Source organism: Salvelinus sp. IW2-2015, linkage group LG18 (genome assembly GCF_002910315.2).
Source record: "Salvelinus sp. IW2-2015 linkage group LG18, ASM291031v2, whole genome shotgun sequence".
Classification (NCBI taxonomy): domain Eukaryota; kingdom Metazoa; phylum Chordata; class Actinopteri; order Salmoniformes; family Salmonidae; genus Salvelinus; species Salvelinus sp. IW2-2015.
In genome coordinates, this window is record NC_036858.1 from 70662153 (window position 1) to 70680976 (window position 18824).

Genomic DNA, 18824 nt, shown 5'->3' on the forward strand with positions numbered 1-18824 from the left:
GGATGGGGTTCTTCAGCTTGCAAGTCTCCCCTTTTTCCTCCAAACATAACGATGGTCATTATGGCCAAACAGTTCTATTTTTGTTTCATCAGACCAGAGGACATTTCTCGAAAAAGTACAATCTTTGTCACCATGTATAGTTGCAAACCGTAGTCTGGATTTTTTATGGTGGTTTTGGAGCAGTGGCTTCTTCCTTGCTGAGCGGCCTTTCAGGTTATGTCGATATAGGACTCGTTTTTACTGTGGATATAGATACTTTTGTACCGGTGTCCTCCAGCATCTTCACAAGGTCCTTTGCTGTTGTTCTGGATTGATTTGCACTTTTCGCACCAAAGTACGTTCATCTCTAGGGGACAGAACGCGTCTCCTTTCTGAGCAGTATGACGACACCGTGGTCCCATTGTATTTATACTGGCGTACTATTGTTTGTACAGATGAACGTGGTACCTTCAGGTGTTTGGAAGTTGCTCTCAAGGATGAACCAGACTTGTGGAGGTCTACAATTGTTTTCTGAGGTCTTGGCTGATTTCTTTTTGATTTTCCCATGATGTCAAGCAAAGATGCACTGAGTTTTTTTAGGTAAGCCTTGAAATACATCTACAGGTACACCTCCAATTGACTCAAATTATGTCAATTAGCCTTCAGAAGCTTCTAAAGCCATGACAATTTCTGTAATTTTCCAATCTTCTTATTGTGGGAAGCTTGTGGAAGGCTACCTGAAACATTTGACCCAAGTTAAACAATTTAAAGGCAATGCTACCAAATACTAATTGAGTGCATGTAAACTTCTGACCCACTGGGAATGTGATGACAGAAATAAAAGCTGAAATAAATCATTCTCTCTACTATTATTCTGACATTTCAAATTCTTAAAATAAAGTGGTGATCCTAACTGACCTAAGACAGGGAATTGTTACTAGGATTAAATGTCAGGAATTGTGAAAAACTGAGTTTAAATGTATGTGGTGTATGTAAAGTGACTAGGCATCAGGATAGATAATAATAAGAGTAAAATAAAGAACAGAGTACCAGCAGCATATGATGAGTTTAAAAGTGTGTGTGTCTGTGTGTGTGTGTGCGTGTGTGTGTATTTGTGTTGTGCCATTATGCGTGTCTGTTTGCACATGTAGTGTATGTGAATGTGTGTGGGTTTCGTGTGAAAGTTTCGGTGCAATTTATGAGTGAGTGTGTATACAGTGTGTTTACAGTATATAATGTAGTCCTGTGAGTGTGCGTGCAAGATAGGGTCTGTGCAGGTAGTCCGGGTTACCAATTAATTAACTATTTAGCAGTCTTATAGCTTGGGGTAGAAGCTGTCTTGGAGGCTGTTGGTCCAAGAGCAGATGTTCCGGTATCGTTTGCCAGAGTCTATGGCTTGGGTTGCAAATGAAAGAGTTTTAATTATAATTCAATAAATACAGTTCAGTTCATAGAGGGGTTACATAAGACTAACAGAGGGGAGAACTCTCCCATTAAATAAGACTGACAGAGGGGAGAACTCTCCCATTAAATAAGACTGACAGAGGGGAGAGTTCATAGAGGGGGTTACATGAGACTCTGGCAGAGGGGAGATGACAAAAATGTGGCTTACAGGCTGATACAGGCAATCTGGCAACCTAAATCCTTTTTTTCTAGTCCACAAATAATATCAAATCAAATTTTATTGGTCACATACACATGGTTAGCAAATGGTATTGCGAGCGTATCGAAATGCTTGTGCTTCTAGTTCCGACAGTGCAGCAATATCTAACAATTCCCCAACAACTACCTAATACACACAGATCTAAGTAAAGCAACTATTTCACTACAAACGTGCTTCAATTTAAATAGGTTCAAAATTCACAAGAAACCGTATGGGCGTACATCCCTCCCAGGTATAGGGGTTTACAGAAAAACGTAAATACATTCCATTCCACTCATATTTTATGCATGCATAGCAGAGCTTCAATTATCATGCAATCAGTAAGAGCTTCTAAAATCATGTAATACATAATCAAGCTAAACACACATGCTCTATGGAGCGGCCAAATAAACTAAATCAGAGTGAAACCAGACTTAGTAGGAAGGTTCGGAAATCACCATCGCTCAACAGCAGAGGTAGGGAGCATTGTAACAAAGAACCTATAAATAGTGAGAAATTGAGAAAGACCTAGAACCTAAAAATAGGGAGAGAAGGAGCCACAGTGCTTCAATTATTTTTCAGGAGGGAGAGAAGAACAAAGAGAGTGGGAGAGAAAGGAGAGAAGAAAGAAAGTGGGAAGTTATGCCAACCATGAGAAAGCAAATTACTGCATTTACTGTACTGACCCTCGACCCCCAAATAACAGTGGTTCAAAGCTCGCGACCCCCATGCACGCATATGGGAACACTGAAATGGACCACCCACACAGACAATGTGGTGAAGAAGGCGCAACAGAGCCTCTACAACCTCAGAAGGCTAAAGAAATGTGGATTGTCACCTTAAACCCTCACAAACTTTTACAGATGCACAATTGAAAGCATCCTGTCGGGTTGTATCACCGCCTGGTACGGCAACTGCATCGCCCGCAACCGCAAGGTTCTCCAGAGGGTGGTGCGGTCTACCCAACGCATTACCGGGGGCAAACTACCCACCATCCAGGACACCTACAACACCCGATGTCACAGGAAGACCAAAAACATCAACCACCTGAGCCACTGCCTGTTCACCCCGCTATCATCCAGAAGGCGAGGTCAGTACAGGTACATCAAAGCTGGGACCGAGAGACTGAAAAACAGGTTCTATCTCAAGGCCATCAGACTGTTAAACAGACATCACTAGCACATTGGTGGCTGCTGTCTATAGGCATAGACTAGAATTCAATGGGCACTTTAAGGAATGGAACACTAGTCACTTTTAATAATCAAATCAAAGTTAATTTGTCACGTGCGCCGAATATAACAGGTGTACCTTACAGTGAAATGCTTACTTACAGGCTCTAACCAATAGAGCGAAAAAAAGTATGTGTGTGTGTGTAAGTAAAGAAATAAAACAACAGTAAAAAGACATTTGAAAATTAGAGTGGCAAGGCTATATACAGACACCGGTTAGTCAGGCTTATTGAGGTAGTATGTACATGTAGATATGGTTAAAGTGACTATGCATATATGATGAACAGAGAGTAGCAGTAGCATAAAAGAGTGGTTGGGGGCGCACACAATGCAAATAGTCCGGGTAGCCATTTGATTACCTGTTCAGGAGTCTTATGGCTTGGGGGTAAAAACTGTTGAGAAGCCTTTTTGTCCTAGACTTGGCACTCCGGTACCGCCTGCCATGCGGTAGTAGAGAGAACAGTCTATGACTGGGGTGGCTGGTAGGATTGCCTTTAAATTGTTTAACTTGGGTCAAATGTTTTGGGTAGCCTTCCACAAGCTTCCCCCATTCCTCCTGACAGAGCTGGTGTAACTGAGTCAGGTTTGTAGGCCTTCTTGCTCGTACACGCTTTTTCAGTTCTGCCCACAATTTTTCTATAGGATTGAGGTCAGGGCTTTGTGATGGCCACTCCAATACCTTGACTTTGTTGTCCTTAAGCCATTTTGCCACAACTTTGGAAGTATGCTTGCTCATTGTCCATTTGGAAGACCCATTTGCGACCAAGCTTTAACTTCCTGACTGATTTCTTGAGATGTTGCTTCAATATATCCACATCATTTTCTTCCCTCATGACACCATCTATTTTGTGAAGTGCACCAGTCCCTCCTGCAGCAAAGCACCCCCACAACATGATGCTGCCACCCCTGTCCTTCACGGTTGGGATGGTGTTCTTCGGCTTGCAAGCCTCCCACTTTTCCCTCCAAACATAACAATGATCATTATGGCCAAACAGTTCTATTTTTGTATCAGACCAGAGGACATTTCTCCAAAAAGTTAAATCTTTGTCCCCATGTGCAGTTGCAAACCGTAGTCTGGATGTTTTATGGTGGTTTTGGGGCAGTGGCTTCTTCCTTGCTGAGTGGTCTTTCAGGTTATGTCGATATAGGACTCGTTTTGCTGTGGATATAGATACTTTTGTACCGGTGTCCTCCAGCATGTTCACAAGCTCCTTTGCTGTTGTTCTGGGATTGATTTGCACTTTTCGCACCAAAGTACGTTCATCTCTAGGAGACAGAACGCATCTCCTTCCTGAGCAGTATGATGACTGCGTGGTCCCATGGTGTTTATACTTTCGTACTATTGTTTGTACAGATGAACGTGGTACCTTCAGGCATTTGGAAGTTGCTCCCAATGATGAACCAGACTTGTGGAGGTCTACAATTTTTTTCTGAGGTCTTTGCTGATTTCTTTTGATTTTCCCATGATGTCAAGCAAAGAGGCACTGAGTTTGAAGATAGGCCTTGGAATACATCCACAGGTACACCTCCAATTGACTCAATTGATGTCAATTAGCCTATCAGAAGCTTCTAAAGCCATGACATAATTTTCTGGAATTTTCCAAGCTGTTCAAAGGCACAGTCAACTTAGTGTATGTAAACTTCTGACCCACTGGAATTGTGATACAGTGAATTATAAGTGAAATAATCTGTCTGTAAACAATTGTTGGAAAAATTACTTGTGTCATGCACAAAGTAACCGACTTGCCAAAACTATAGTTTGTTAACAAGAAATGTGTGGAGTTGTTGAAAAACATATTTTAATGACTCCAACCTAAAGTTTATGTCAACTTCAATTGTATCTTGCATTACTCATCTCATATGTATATACTGTTAGTCCGTTCTGCTCTGACATTGATCTTCCATGTGTATATAGTCTTAATTCATTAATACTTAGATTTGGGTGTATTGGGTATATGTTGTGTAATTTGTTAGATATTATTTGTTCGATATTACTGCACTGTCGGCACCCGCAATAACATCTGCTAATCACGTGTATGTGACCAATAAAATGACATTGGAGCGCAGTCGCTGCGCAAATGTAGCCTGTCGTAATAAAGCCATAAATGGTGATGCATTTTCACAAGATGCAGGTGTAAAATGCAGTTTATTTCTGTATTTTGAGCTGAAAGTATTTCATCTTCGCAGCCAATATCGACACGGGATATCACTTCTCTGGAGTCCAGAGAAAACAGCATCATATGGCCTACCTGCATGGCCGAACTACCGCATTTGGGGCACCGACCTCAGGGGCTATGTTAGTAACCAGATCGTAAAGGTACAAATATAAAATACAACTGGTATAGGCCTATGTTGTGGCCTATTAAAATATGTATTAAAGTATTTTTCCCATTCAGGTTATTCAGTACCGTAAAGTACTTGTCACGTTCCTGACCTATTTTTATGTTATGTTATGTTTTATGTATGTTTATGTTTATGTTATGTTTATGTTTAGTTGGTCAGGGCGTGAGTTGGGGTGGGCATTGTATGTTGTGTGTGTTTTGGTTAGTCTATGGGTGTTGTATGTGTATGGGATAGAGTTTGTTAGGTTGTCTAGTTATGTCTATGGCTGCCTAGATTGGGTCTCAATCAGAGACAGCTGTCATTCATTTGTCTCTGATTGGGAGCCATATTTAAGGTAGCCATAGGCAGTAGGCTTTTGTGGGTAGTTGTCTTGTTTAACGTTTGTTGCTTGTCTGTGCACTTGCGTTATTTAGCTTCACGATCATTTGTTGTTTTTTGTTTGTTTGTATAGTGTTTTCGTTTCATGTTCATCTTCGTTCATTTATTAAAAGAAGATGGCTTATTTTCCTCATGCTGCGTTTTGGTCCGAATCTCTTCCACACGATCGTGACAGTACTTAAGTAAAAATACTTTAAAGAAAGATTTCCCAAACTCAGTCCTGTCCCCCCCCCCCCCATGGTTCTTCCCATAGCACTACACAGCTGGTTAAAATAACCAACTCATCATCATGCTTTGATTATTTGAAGCAGCTGTGTAGTGCTAGGGCTAAAAACAAAACGTGCACCCAGCTGGGGCCCCAGGACCGAGTTTCGAAAAGCCTGCTTTAAAGTACTTCATAMGTAGTTTTGGGGGGGTATCTGTACTTTACCATTTATATTTTTGACAACTTTTACTTTTCTACATTCCTAAAGAAAATAATGTACTTTTTAACCATACATTTTCCCTGGCCCTCAAGAGTAGTGATTACATTTTAAATGCTTAGCAGGACAGGTCATCTTTACTGCCTCTAATCTTGCTGACTCACAAAAAAACACGATTCTTTTATAAATTATGTGTGTGTTGGTGTGTGCCCCTGGCAATCCATACATTGAAAAAACAAGAAAATGCTGCCTTCTGATTTGCTTAATATAAGGAATTTAAAATGATGTATACTTTTACATTGGGATACAAAAGTATATTTAAAAGCAAATACTTTGACTTACTCAGGTAGTATTTTACTGGGTGACTTTCACCCAAGTTGGAGAACCATTGCGGGCGTTGGCGGCCGTCTACTGGAGTGGTGCACAGAACACAACGCCCAGGGGGATTGAAATARAGGACAGGCACATTAAATACGATTTTATTTATAGGGAGAAAGAAGAGGAGAGAGAACTTTTAGCAAGAGAAAGAGGAGAGGAGTGATGTTAGACGTCTATGTGAGTAAGATGTGAGATGTTTTACAAAACAGTGCTGATGTTAAAAAGTGCTGATGAAATATATTAGACATTTTGCTGTGTGGTTAGTTTACACTAGGGGTCTCCAACAGGTAGATCGGGAAAGGAGGGTCCCGATCTGGGGACCACGCAGCCGTCATACCGCTCAGGAAGGAGATGCGTTCGATCTGGGGGAGGAGTTTGAGGGTGCAGGTCCTCCAGTGGGGGAGTTTGGGCAGGATGAGAGTAGAATTCTAGTGATAAATCTTGTTGTGACTGTGGTCATGTTAGAATGGTAAATACAAATATTGGGTAAACTCAAAGTTTGTGAAATGGCATTAACAACTCGCAGGGTGAATTCCAAAGGTATCTATGACGATTACACAGTACTTGCAGCGTTTCCCAAACTTGGTCCTCGGTCCCCAAGGGGTGGACATTTTGGTGTTTGCCCTAACACTACACAGCTGATTCAAATTATCAAAGCTTGATGATTAGTTCATTATTTGAATCAGCTTTGTAGTGCTAGGGCAAAACCCAAAACGTGCACCTCTTGGTGTCCCACGGACCGAGTTTGGGAAACCTGGAGTAAACTTACACACGTTCTCAGTCTCAATTACATAAGTAACACTACTGCTCTCTGCTGGTGACATGTGGCTATCACATAACATAGAAGGCCTGTATCATGATGAAATGTGACTCCAGAATATAAAATTTCTATATTAACTAACTTTTTCTTACTTAGGCAGAGAACATTTATTTGTTTGACATGAACCAGCATGAATCCCAAAATATTTGATGAATAAATCCCAAGAATAAAGATAGTTTGCCATGGACTGAATTCCCCATCACCTTCTGAGAATTTCCAGTGAACTGTGCACGAGCACTGATTCTTGCAGACAGCGGCGAACCATTAAAAAGACTTCATGGCGAAGCAAAGCAGCATTTTCAATAAGTCTCCGCCACCTGTTCCGAAGGCGAAACCGAGTACCTCGCATAGAGAAGCTGACTTGCCATCCTCGGTAGGATTACGATTAGTGTCTGAAGTCTCGAGGTATTGCTCGCCTGAGGTAGAGTACCTTATGAAAAGTTGTCTTTCAATCAAATGTATTTATAAAGCCCTTCTTAAATCAGCTGATGTCACAAAGTGCTGTACAGAAACCCAGCCTAAAACCCCAAACAGCAAGCAATGCAGGTGTAGAAGCACGGTGGCTAGGAAAAACTCCCTAGAAAGACCGGAACCTAGGAAGAAACCTAAAGAGGAATCAGGCTAGGAGTGGCCAGTCCTCTTCTGGCTGTGGCGATTATAACAGAACATGGCCAAGATGTTAAAATGTTCATAATGACCAGCAGGGTCAAATAATAATAATCATAGTGGTTGTAGAGGGTGCAACAAGTCAGCACCTCAGGAGTAAATGTCAGTTGGCTTTTCATAGCTGATCATTCAGATTATCTCTACTGCTCCTGCTGTCTCTAGAGGGTTGAAAACAGCAGATCTGGGACAGGTAGCACGTCCGGTGAACAGGTCAGGGTTCCATAGCCGCAGGCAGAACAGTTGAAACTGGAGCAGCAGCACGACCAGGTGGACTGGGGACAGCAAGGAGTCATCAGGCCAGGTAGACCTGAGGCATGGTCCTTGGGCTCAGGTCGAGAGAGAGAGTATACACTTAAATACACACAGGATACCGGATAAAACAGAAGAAATACTCCAGATATAACAGACTGACCCTAGCCCCCCGACACAAACAATTGCAGCATAAATACTGGAGGCTGAGACCGGATGGGTCGGGAGACACTGTGGCCCCGTCCAACGACACCCCCGGACAGGGCCAAACAGGCAGGATATAACCCCACCCAGAGGGCTATCTTCAATCACCAATTTACCATCCTGAGACAAGGCAGAGTATAGCCCACGAAGATCTCCCCCACAAACCCAAGTGGGGGCGCCAACCCGGACAGGACGGTCACGTAAGCGATTCAACCCACTCAAGTGACGCACCCGTCCTAGGGACGGCATGGAAGAGCGCCAGTGACTCAGCCCATGTAACAGGGTTGGAGGCAGAGAATCCCAGTGGAGAGAGGGGAACCGGCCAGGCAGAGACAGCAAGGGCGGATTGTTGCTCCAGTGCCTTTCCATTCACCTTTACACTCCTGGGCCAGACTACACTCAATCATGGGACCTACTGAAGAGATGAGTCTTCAATAAAGACTTAAAGGTCGAGACTGAGTCTGCGTCTCTTACATGGATAGGCAGACCAACATTTTTTTGAGCGTCTATTGAAAAAGCCCTGCCTCCAGCTGTTTGCTTAGAAATTCTAGGGACAGTAAGGAGGCCTGCGTCTTGTGACCGTAGCGTACTTGTAGCTATGTACGACAGGACCAAATCGGAAAGATGGGTAGGAGCAAGTCCATATAATGCTTTGTAGGTTAGCAGGAAAACCTTGAAATCAGCCCTTGCCTTAACAGGAAGCCAGTGTACAGAGGCTAGCACTGGAGTAATATGATACATTTTTGGGGTTCTAGTCAAGATTCTAGCAGCCGTGTTCAGCACTAACTGAAGTTTATTTAGTGCTTTATCCAGGTAGCCGGAAAGTAGAGCATTGCAGTAGTCTAACCTAGAAGTGACAAAAGCATGGATTAATTTTTCTGCATAATTTTTGGACAGAAAGTTTCAGATTTTTGCAATGTTACGTAGATGGAAAAAAGCTGTCCTTGAAACAGTCTTGATATGTTCGTCTAAAGAGAGATCAGGGTCCAGAGTAACCCCGAGGTCCTTCAGTTTTATTTGAGACTACTGTACAACCATTTTCCCCCCCTGGTTGCACATGTGACATGCTGGTAAAAATGTGGTAAAACTGATTTAAGTTTGCCGCTTCTGGGTGAGCATTTTCTTCTTTGCTTATAGCCTTATAGAGTTGRTTGAGAGCGGTCTTGGTGCCACCTTCGCTTTGTGGCGGTAAAYAGACGGCTACGAATAATACAGATGAGAACTCTCTTGGTAGATAGTGTGGTCGACACTAGACGGAAGTCTTCCAAATAGCTTGGAAAGATCGTAACGTGCAGTATCGAAGAGCCCTCACTGCTGCTCGATCATCCTATTTTTCCAACTTAATTGACGAAAATAAAAACAATCCAAAATTTATTTTTTATGCTATCTAATAAATTATATATAATTTTTATTTTTAATCCAAGCCCCCGTCCCGGCAGGAGGCCTTTTGGTAGGCCGTCATTGTAAATAAGAATTTGTTCTTAACTGACTTGCTTAGTTAAATAAAAAATGTAAAAAGCAAAGCATTGTATTGGTTGGATAGGCATGGGCTAGAGTAGATGGGGAGTTGCAGTACTAGTAATTTCATTTAAAATCCATGAAGAGAAGTCAACAAGTGGAGATAGGAGAGAGATTTATTTCTATGCAAACCATTTTATCAATAGGTATTCTTTTCCACCTTGTATTCCAGCCCAGCACCATGTCCATTCAGTGTTGGAGCCTTGGTGTGGGCCAAGCTAGAACGCCATATATGGTAGTGGCCCAGCTCCTCAGCGGGCAGCAGATGAGGGACAGGGGTAAAACCTAGCGCCTGCACGTCCACTTCTTCGATGAGCCTCCGACCAGGGGCTGGGTCAACACCAAATACATCTGCGAGTATTACAATCACGCCCTGCCTTTACTATCTACACCCCAGGATGCTACGTCCCTCACCTGTGTACATGGACATCTATGGTCTATCTATTATAGGTTAGCCTGGTCTCAGATCTGTTTGTGTGGTCTTGTAGCCTGGTCCCAGATCTGTTTGTGTGGTCTTGTAGCCTGGTCCCAGATCTGTTTGTGTGGTCTTGAGCCTGGTCTGTTTGTGCGGTCTTGTAGCTGGTCTGTTTGTGTTCTCTTGTAGCCTGGTCCCAGTCTGTTTGTGGGTCTTGTAGCCTGGTCCGTTCTGTTTGTGGCGGTCTTGTAGCCTGGTCTGTTTGTGCGGTCTTGTAGCCTGGTCTGTTTGTGGCGTCTTTGTAGCCTGGTCTGTTTGTGCGGTCTTGTAGCCTGGTCTGTTTGTGCGGTCTTGTAGCCTGGTCTGTTTGTGCGGTCTTGTAGCCTGGTCTGTTTGTTATCGTGATTGACAATCACCATTGGAGTTATGCAAGAGGGCACAAGCAAATCTGGTATAAGGCTAATTCTAGCTATGCTATGGCCAGTGAGGATAAATACAAGATGTCATTTTAGATTTAAGCTTTATTTCTACAGCAATAACTTCTCCAAAACATGCCTTGTGTTGATTCTAGAGCCATATACACTTTGAAGTGTACTAAAAATAATGTCCTTTCTCATTTGTACTCCCAGGCTCAGACAGCGGTGATGCTATGACAGGAGGGGTGTTCTTTAGTGGTTAGCCTGTGATCTGMAGGGCCATGGTGCTGGCTGATGCTGCTATGCCAGACAGCCCAGAGATCAGACTGAAGATGCCTGTCTGTATGGACCCATCTGATGCTGAGGAGGAGAAGGATATGGAGGTGAGACAACCTTTCCGTCTGAATGTGCTGCTGCTGGCATTGCATTTCCCTTTGATTATTACTTTGTTAATCCACAATCTATTTATCTATCTAGACACATTGTTCAATGCATATGTAAGCCAATATCAACCCTTTTTCTATCTTGTAATGTAGAACAAGTTAAGTACCACTTAATAATGATAATATACTGTTACTCTATCTCTTGTACAGACTGGCATGTATAATGCAAACGTGTTGAATATTTTCAGAACCTTGAAAAACTAAAATGTGTTAATTTGCCCTTGTTCCGGCAGCTTGATAAGTCAAGGCTGACCAACAAAGATCTGACTGAAGAGCAAGATGAGAAGGGGACGGTGAAGTCAAAGTCTAGTCGCTGTACAACCCACCCCACAGCCGAACAGGGCAGCAAGCCCAAGCGTAGCCACATCATGGTCGCCTCCAACAGTGAAGGCTCGGCCGATGAATTCAATCCAGAGGAGGCAGCAGTGAGGAAGGTAGTGAACAGTACGTTGGAGGAGGATGAAGAATGTGAACCCGACAGCCCAGTTAAACCCGTGAAACGCAAACGCCCCGCGGAGAAGCCAGCACCAAACCAAAACCTAAGACTCCCACTCTTCCAGAACCCGACAAGAGAGCCCCCCTATCTAGCACCATCACAGCCGACACCAAGTCTCAACTCTCAGCCTTTTCAGCGCCGGAGAGCTTCGACAGCCAGGTGAACGGCTCGGTGCTGGTGGAGGAGGTGGGGCTACGGTATGGGACCACGAGAAGCTTGATTGGCTACAGGACGGCCGGAGGAAAGACGCCAAGAGACGTGGACAGTCTGAAGAAGACTTCCTGAACAAAACGACCCCAGGCATGCGGCGCTGATGGCAGCTCAAGTCGGAGATGTTCGACGTCGTGCTGTTCAAAGTACAAAGTACTTTGTGTAATATATTTAGCTCATTAGTAATGTTGTGTGTTTTCTATTTGGTGTATACTCTATTTATTTCTCTACGGGCCGGTTTCCCAGACACGGATTAAGACTAGTCTCAACTAGTCCGGGTTTGTCCATGTTCGTCCGCGTTTGGCCGGTGTAGGCGGTCATTGTAAATAAAAATGTGTTCTTAATCAAAGTTTATTTGTCACGTGCGCCGAATACAACAGGTAGAACTTACCGTGAAATGCTTTCTTACAGGCTCTAACCAATAGTGCAAAAAAGGTATTAAGTGAACAATAGGTAATTAAAGAAATAAAAACAACAGTAAAAAGACATTGAAAAACAGTAGCGAGGCTACATACAGACACCGGTTAGTCAGGCTGATTGAGGTAGTATGTAGATATGGTTAAAGTAACTATGCATATATGATGAACAGAGAGTAGCAGTAGCGTAAAGAGGGGTTGGTGGGTGGCGGGACACAATGCAGATAGCCCGGTTAGCCAATGTGCGGGAGCACTGGTTGGTCGGCCCAATTGAGGTAGTATGTAYATGAATGTATAGTTAAAGTGACTRTGCATATATGATAAACAGAGAGTAGCAGCAGCGTAAAAGAGGGGTTGGGGAGGGGGGGGGGCACACAATGCAAATAGTCTGGGAAGCCATTTGATTACCTGTTCAGGAGTCTTATGGCTTGTGGGTAAAAACTGTTGAGAAGCCTTTTTGTCCTAGACTTGGCACTCCGGTACCGCTTGCCATGCAGTAGTAGAGAGAACAGTCTATGACTGGGGTGGCTGGGGTCTTTGACAATTTTTAGGGCCTTCCTCCGACACCGCCTGGTGTAGAGGTCCTGGATGGCAGGCAGCTTAGCCCCAGTGATGTACTGGGCCGTACGCACTACCCTCTGTAGTTCCTTGCGGTCGGAGGCCGAGCAATTGTCGTACCAGGCAGTGATGCAACCAGTAAGGATGCTCTCGATGTTGCAGCTGTCGAACCTTTTGAGGATCTCAGGACCCATGCCAAATCTTTTTCGTTTCCTGAGGGGAATAGGCTTTGTCGTGCCCTCTTCACGACTGTCTTGGTGTGTTTGGACCATTGTAGTTTGTTGGTGATGTGGACACCATGGAACTTGAAGCTCTCAACCTGCTCCATTACAGCCCCGTCGATGAGAATGGGGACGTACTCGGTCCTCCTTGTCCTGTAGTAATGATGGGGTTGGAGTTGTGCCTGGCCACACAGTCGTGGGTGAACAGGGAGTACAGGAGGGGACTGAGCACGCACCCCTGGGGGGCTCCATTGTTGAGGATCAGCATGGCAGATGTGTTGCTATCTACCCTCACCATCTGGGGGCGGCCCGTCAGGAAGTCCAGGATSCAGTTGCAGAGGGAGGTGTTTAGTCCCAGGATCCTTAGCTTAGTGATGAGCTTTGAGGGTACTCTGGTGTTGAACGCTGAGCTGTAGTCAATGAACAGCATTCTCACATAAGTGTTCCTTTTGTCCAGGTGGGAAAGGGCAGTGTGGAGTGCAATAGATATTGCATCCTTTGTGGATCTGTTTGGGCGGTATGCAAATTGGAGTGGGTCTAGGGTTTCTGGGATAATGGTGTTGATGTGAGCCATTACCAGCTTTTCAGAGCACTTCATGGCTACGGACGTGAGTGCTACGGGTCTGTAGTCATTTAGGCAGGTTGTCTTTGTGTTCTTGGGCACAGGGACTATGGTGGTCTGCTTGAAACATGTTGGTATTACAGACTCAATCAGGGACATGTTGAAAATGTCAGTGAAGACACCTGCCAGTTGGTCAGCACATGCCCGGAGAACACGTCCTGGTAATCCGTCTGGCCCCGCAGCCTTGTGTATGTTGACCTGTTTAAAGGTCTTACTCACGTCGACGTCGGGGAGCGTGATAACACAGTCGTCCGGGACAGCTGATGCTCTCATGCATGCCTCAGTTGTTGCTTGTCTCGAAGCGAGCATAGCAGTGATTTAGCTCATCTGGTAGGCTCGTGTCACTTGGCAGCTCGTGGCTGTGCATCCCTTTGTAGTCTGTAATAGTTTGCAAGCCCTGCCCCATAAGACGAGCGTCGGAGCCGGTGTAGTATGATTCAAACTAACTGACTTGACTAGTTTAAATAAAGGTAACTTTTTTAATTTTTTTTAGTAAAATTAACATGGAGATTCTCCATTGAATATACTTTAGTCCAGGACTAGTCTGGATTTGTTGCTGTGAAACTGGCCTTAAGTGTCCTTGTCGATCTTGAAAAGTGCAAATAGAATGTAATATTATTCAGGTGGGTAAGTTCCATGAGCTGTACCATATGGACGTTGTGATAGGTGTCAACCAGCTGGGTCTGACCTTCATGAAGGGGGCCTGGGCCCACTCTGGAGGCCCGCACCACCGGTGTCATCACCCCCAAGGTTGGCTTTGACCAAGAGTTTGACCAGGCTCTCAGTGGTATCAAGACCTGTGAGAGGGACCTACAGGACTACCTGGACAGGTACCTTCATCACTTGGGACACAAATTCTGGGACACTTGAGACACACTTTTAGCACACATCTCCCCAGACAGATTACGCCTGGAATAAAAAGCATGCTCAATGTAGAATTTAAAATATATTTTTTAGGGGTGGCAGGTAGCCTAGTGGTTAGAGCGTTGGGCCAGTAACCTAAAGGTTGCTGGATCGAATCCCCGAGCTGACAAGGTAAAAATCTGTTCTGCCCCTGAACAAGGCAGTTTCCCCGGTAGGCTGTCATTGTAAATAAGAATTTGTTTTTACCTGACTTAAAGGTAAAAAAAGATGTTTCTGTTCTTGGACAAATGAACATGTAAGTGCGCTTCAAAACCCACTGGAGTCGATTGACGCACCCATGCGTCACACGGGGGATGTGTGTTAATGCTAGAGACTTACCATTTCTAACAGTGGCTACAGACACTTTAAAACCTTATTCCTTATGTTTGATTTTTTCACTGTCTGTTTTGCCACGTACAAATGTGTTTTTATGGACTATAGCAGTAAAGGCCAAATTAAATGTTACAGAGGTCCCAAAATTCCAAACAAAAAGCTAAATGATAAATTTAATGAACATCTTAAAACCATTCCATATGTTAGCTTAGTAGATATTGTGATCTAAGGGCTTAGACCTACAGGGGGTTTAAATCTATCCAAGTTTAATGTTTCCAGGCAGAAGAAAAGGCTGGGCTGCAGGAACCTGACCTACTGGGGAATGGGATGGAACCACTTCCAGATGGCAGTATTAGACAGCGTCTCAGAGAGGAACATTCCTGAGGAGTACGCGGTGAGGGTGGCAACGCTAGGGTCAGTGGTTCGATTCCTGCAGCGGCCACCACGAAAATATAGCCTATTCACTCAGTTGTAAGTTGCTTTATGTAGGGGATATGCATGGAATACATCGTCCAACAAAATTATTACTTGCAGTTCCTTCTCGACAATGCAACAACAAAATCTAAGAATTACAATAGTGAGTGTTCCACAACGTAGTTTTCAATCTGTAGTACGTCTTGTTCAATATGGTGGTGACAGTTAAATGGACTTGTTTGAACTCTCAGGTGAAGTCCACAAAGAAGGGCTGGAAGTGCTACTGGATGAGGGAGATTGAGCGTCTGTTCTCAGAGCTCCAGAGTCTTGAGGAGAAGAGAGATGCAGCTCTGAAGGACTGCATGAGAAGACTTCTTCAACTTTGATAAGAACTACAGGGACTGGCAGACTGGGGTGGAGTGCATGGCTGTGCTAGGTAAGCATGGTGAATTTAAATTACTTTATTTATCCCATACAATTGTGGGGCGCTTGAGCAGTCAGCACTATAGGCAATAGTTTTTCAAAACCCATCATCATATCAATTGGGCCGACCAACCAGTGCTCCCGCACAGTGGCTAACCGGGCTATCTGCACTGTGTCCCGCCACGCACCAACCCCTCTTTTACGCTACTGCTACTCTCTGTTCATCATATATGCATAGTCACTTTAACCATATCTACATGTACATACTACCTCAATCAGCCTGACTAACCGGTGTCTGTATGTAGCCTCGCTACTTTTATAGCCTCGCTATTGTATATAGCCTGTCTTTTTACTGTTGTTTTATTTCTTTACCTACCTATTGTTCACCAAATACCTTTTTTGCACTATTGGTTAGAGCCTGTAAGAAAGCATTTCACTGTAAGGTACACCTGTTGTATTCAGCACACGTGACAAATAAACTTTGATATGCATGAAATCAGAAGAATGAATGAATTCCACAAACTGACATTGCTCAAACTTCCCTATTGCACTCACAGTTGCATTGAGCTGAATTGTGTTAAAGATTAAAGATTGTTGTAGCCAGGTGCTGGTTGCCTTGAATACAGTTCCTGCACCTGTTATGTCAACTGTTCTGTGCCATACCTGGCCATCTCTCTCACACACACACACACACACACACACACACACACACACACACACACACACACACACACACACACACACACACACACACACACACACACACACACACACACACACACACACACACCTCTACTTTTTGCTATGAAAATAGGAGGATTGTTCAAACAATGCCTCTCCCTGTGGTAGACTATGGTGACATTATTTATTTGCACACGACAGCCTCTGTTTTGAAACCATTGGACTCAGTATTCCATTCAGCAATACGTTTTATCACTGGGGGCGATTTTAGGACTCATCATTGTATTTTTAACATGTGGGATGGACCTCTGTCTGTAAGAAGAGAGCTGCACTCTCTTTTATATCAAAGCAGTCTGTAGAAACTTCCTCTGTAGATTACTTCATGGATTATATGACCAAACCCTTTCTCAGGGATGGATAACTCTGTCGATCCCTTTGGTCTCCACAGAATTAGGAAAATCTGCTTTTAGTTTTTCTGCCCCTTGTGTGGAACAATATGCAGAATGCCTTGCAATTAGATATTCTGGTGCCTTTCAGGCATTTTCAATATATTTTTTTAGATACTTATTTAAGAAAAGCTCATCACATTCTAACATTGTTTAATTTTGTGTTTTATTAGTGATGTTCAGTGCCAGTCAAATATTTGGACACATCCACTCATTCCAAGGTTTTTCCTTTATTTTGACTATTTTCTACATTGTAGAATAATAGTGAAGACATCCAAACTATGAAATAACACATGGAATCATGCCGATCCTTGACTTCGGCGATGGCATTTACAAAATAGCCTCCAACACTCTACTCAGCAAACTGGATGCAGTCTATCACAGTGCCATCCGTTTTGTCACCAAAGCCCCATATACTCTCCACCACTGTGACCTGTATGCTCTCGTTGTCTGGCCCTCGCTTCATATTCGTCGCCAAACCCACTGGCTCCAGGTCATCTATAAGTCTTTTCTAGGTAAAGCCCCGCCTTATCTCAGCTCACTGGTCACCAAAGCAGCACCCACACGTAGCACGCGCTCGTATATCTCACTGGTCATCCCCAAAGCCAACTCCTCCTTTGGCCGCCTTTCGTTCCAGTTCTCTGCTGCCAATGACTGGAACGAATTGCAAAAATCACTGAAGCTGGAGACCCATATCTCCCTCACTAACTTGAAGCATCAGCTGTCAGAGCAGCTTACAGATCATTGCACCTCTACATAGCCCATCTGTAAATAGCCCACCCAACTATCTCATCCCCATGTTATTCATTTTTTTGCTCCTTTGCATCCCAGTATCTTTACTTGCACATTCATCTTCTGCTCATCTATCACTCCAGTGTTAATTTCTAAATTGTAATTATTTCACCACTATGGCCTATTTATTGCCTTACCTCCCTAATCTTACTTCATTTGCACACACTATTGTGTTATTGACTGTACGTTTGTTTATTCCATGTGTAACTCTGTGTTGTTGTTTGTGTGGCACTGCTTTGCTTTATCTTGGCCAGGTCACAGTTGTAAATGAGAACTTGTTCTCAACTAGCCTACCTGGTTAAATAAAATAAATGTAGTAACCAAAAGTGTAAAATCAAAATATTTTATTTTAGATTATTCAAAGAAGCCACCCTTTGCTTTAATAATAAAAATAATGAAAAACCCTAGAATGAGCAGGTGTCCAAAACTTTTGACTGGTACTGTATATGTAGGGCTGTTGTCTTTATTATAGTGGGTTTTATTTGTAATGGATATGTCGGGCTGTCTTATTATAGTGGGTTTTATTTGTAATGGATATGTCGGGCTGTCTTATTATAGTGGGTTTTATTTGTAATGGAATTGTCGGCTGTCTTATTATAGTGGTTTTTTTTGTAATGGATATGTCGGGCTGTCTTATTATAGTGGTGTTTATTTGTAATGGATATGTCGGGCTGTCTTATTATAGTGGGTTTTATTTGTAATGGATATGTCGGGCTGTCTTATTATAATGGGTTTTATTTGTAATGGATATGTCGGGCTGTCTTATTATAGTGGGTTTTATTTGTAATGGATATGTCGGGCTGTCTTATTATAGTGGGTTTTATTTGTAATGGATATGTCGGGCTGTCTTATTATAGTGGGTTTTATTTGTAATGGATATGTCGGGCTGTCTTATTTATAGTGGTTTTATTTGTAATGGTATGTCGGGCTGTCTTATTATAGTGGGTTTTATTTGTAATGGATATGTCGGGCTGTCTTATTATAGTGGGTTTTATTGTAATGGATTTGTCGGCTGTTTATTATAGTGGGTTTTATTTGTAATGGATATGTCGGGCCCGTCTTATTATAGTGGGTTTTATTTGTAATGGATATGTCGGGCTGTCTTATTATAGTGGGTTTTTATTTGTAATGGATATGTCGGGCTGTCTTGTAAAATAGTTCTCAATGTGACTCCCTGTTTAAATAAAGGTCAATACATTTCTACCTC

The 18824-nt window shown here is 43.2% G+C and overlaps 1 pseudogene; it reads left to right on the plus strand.

The window, feature by feature from the left end:
* Positions 1-18824, plus strand: part of LOC111978015 (DNA mismatch repair protein Msh6-like) — a 46451-nt pseudogene that overhangs the window by 10495 nt on the left and 17132 nt on the right.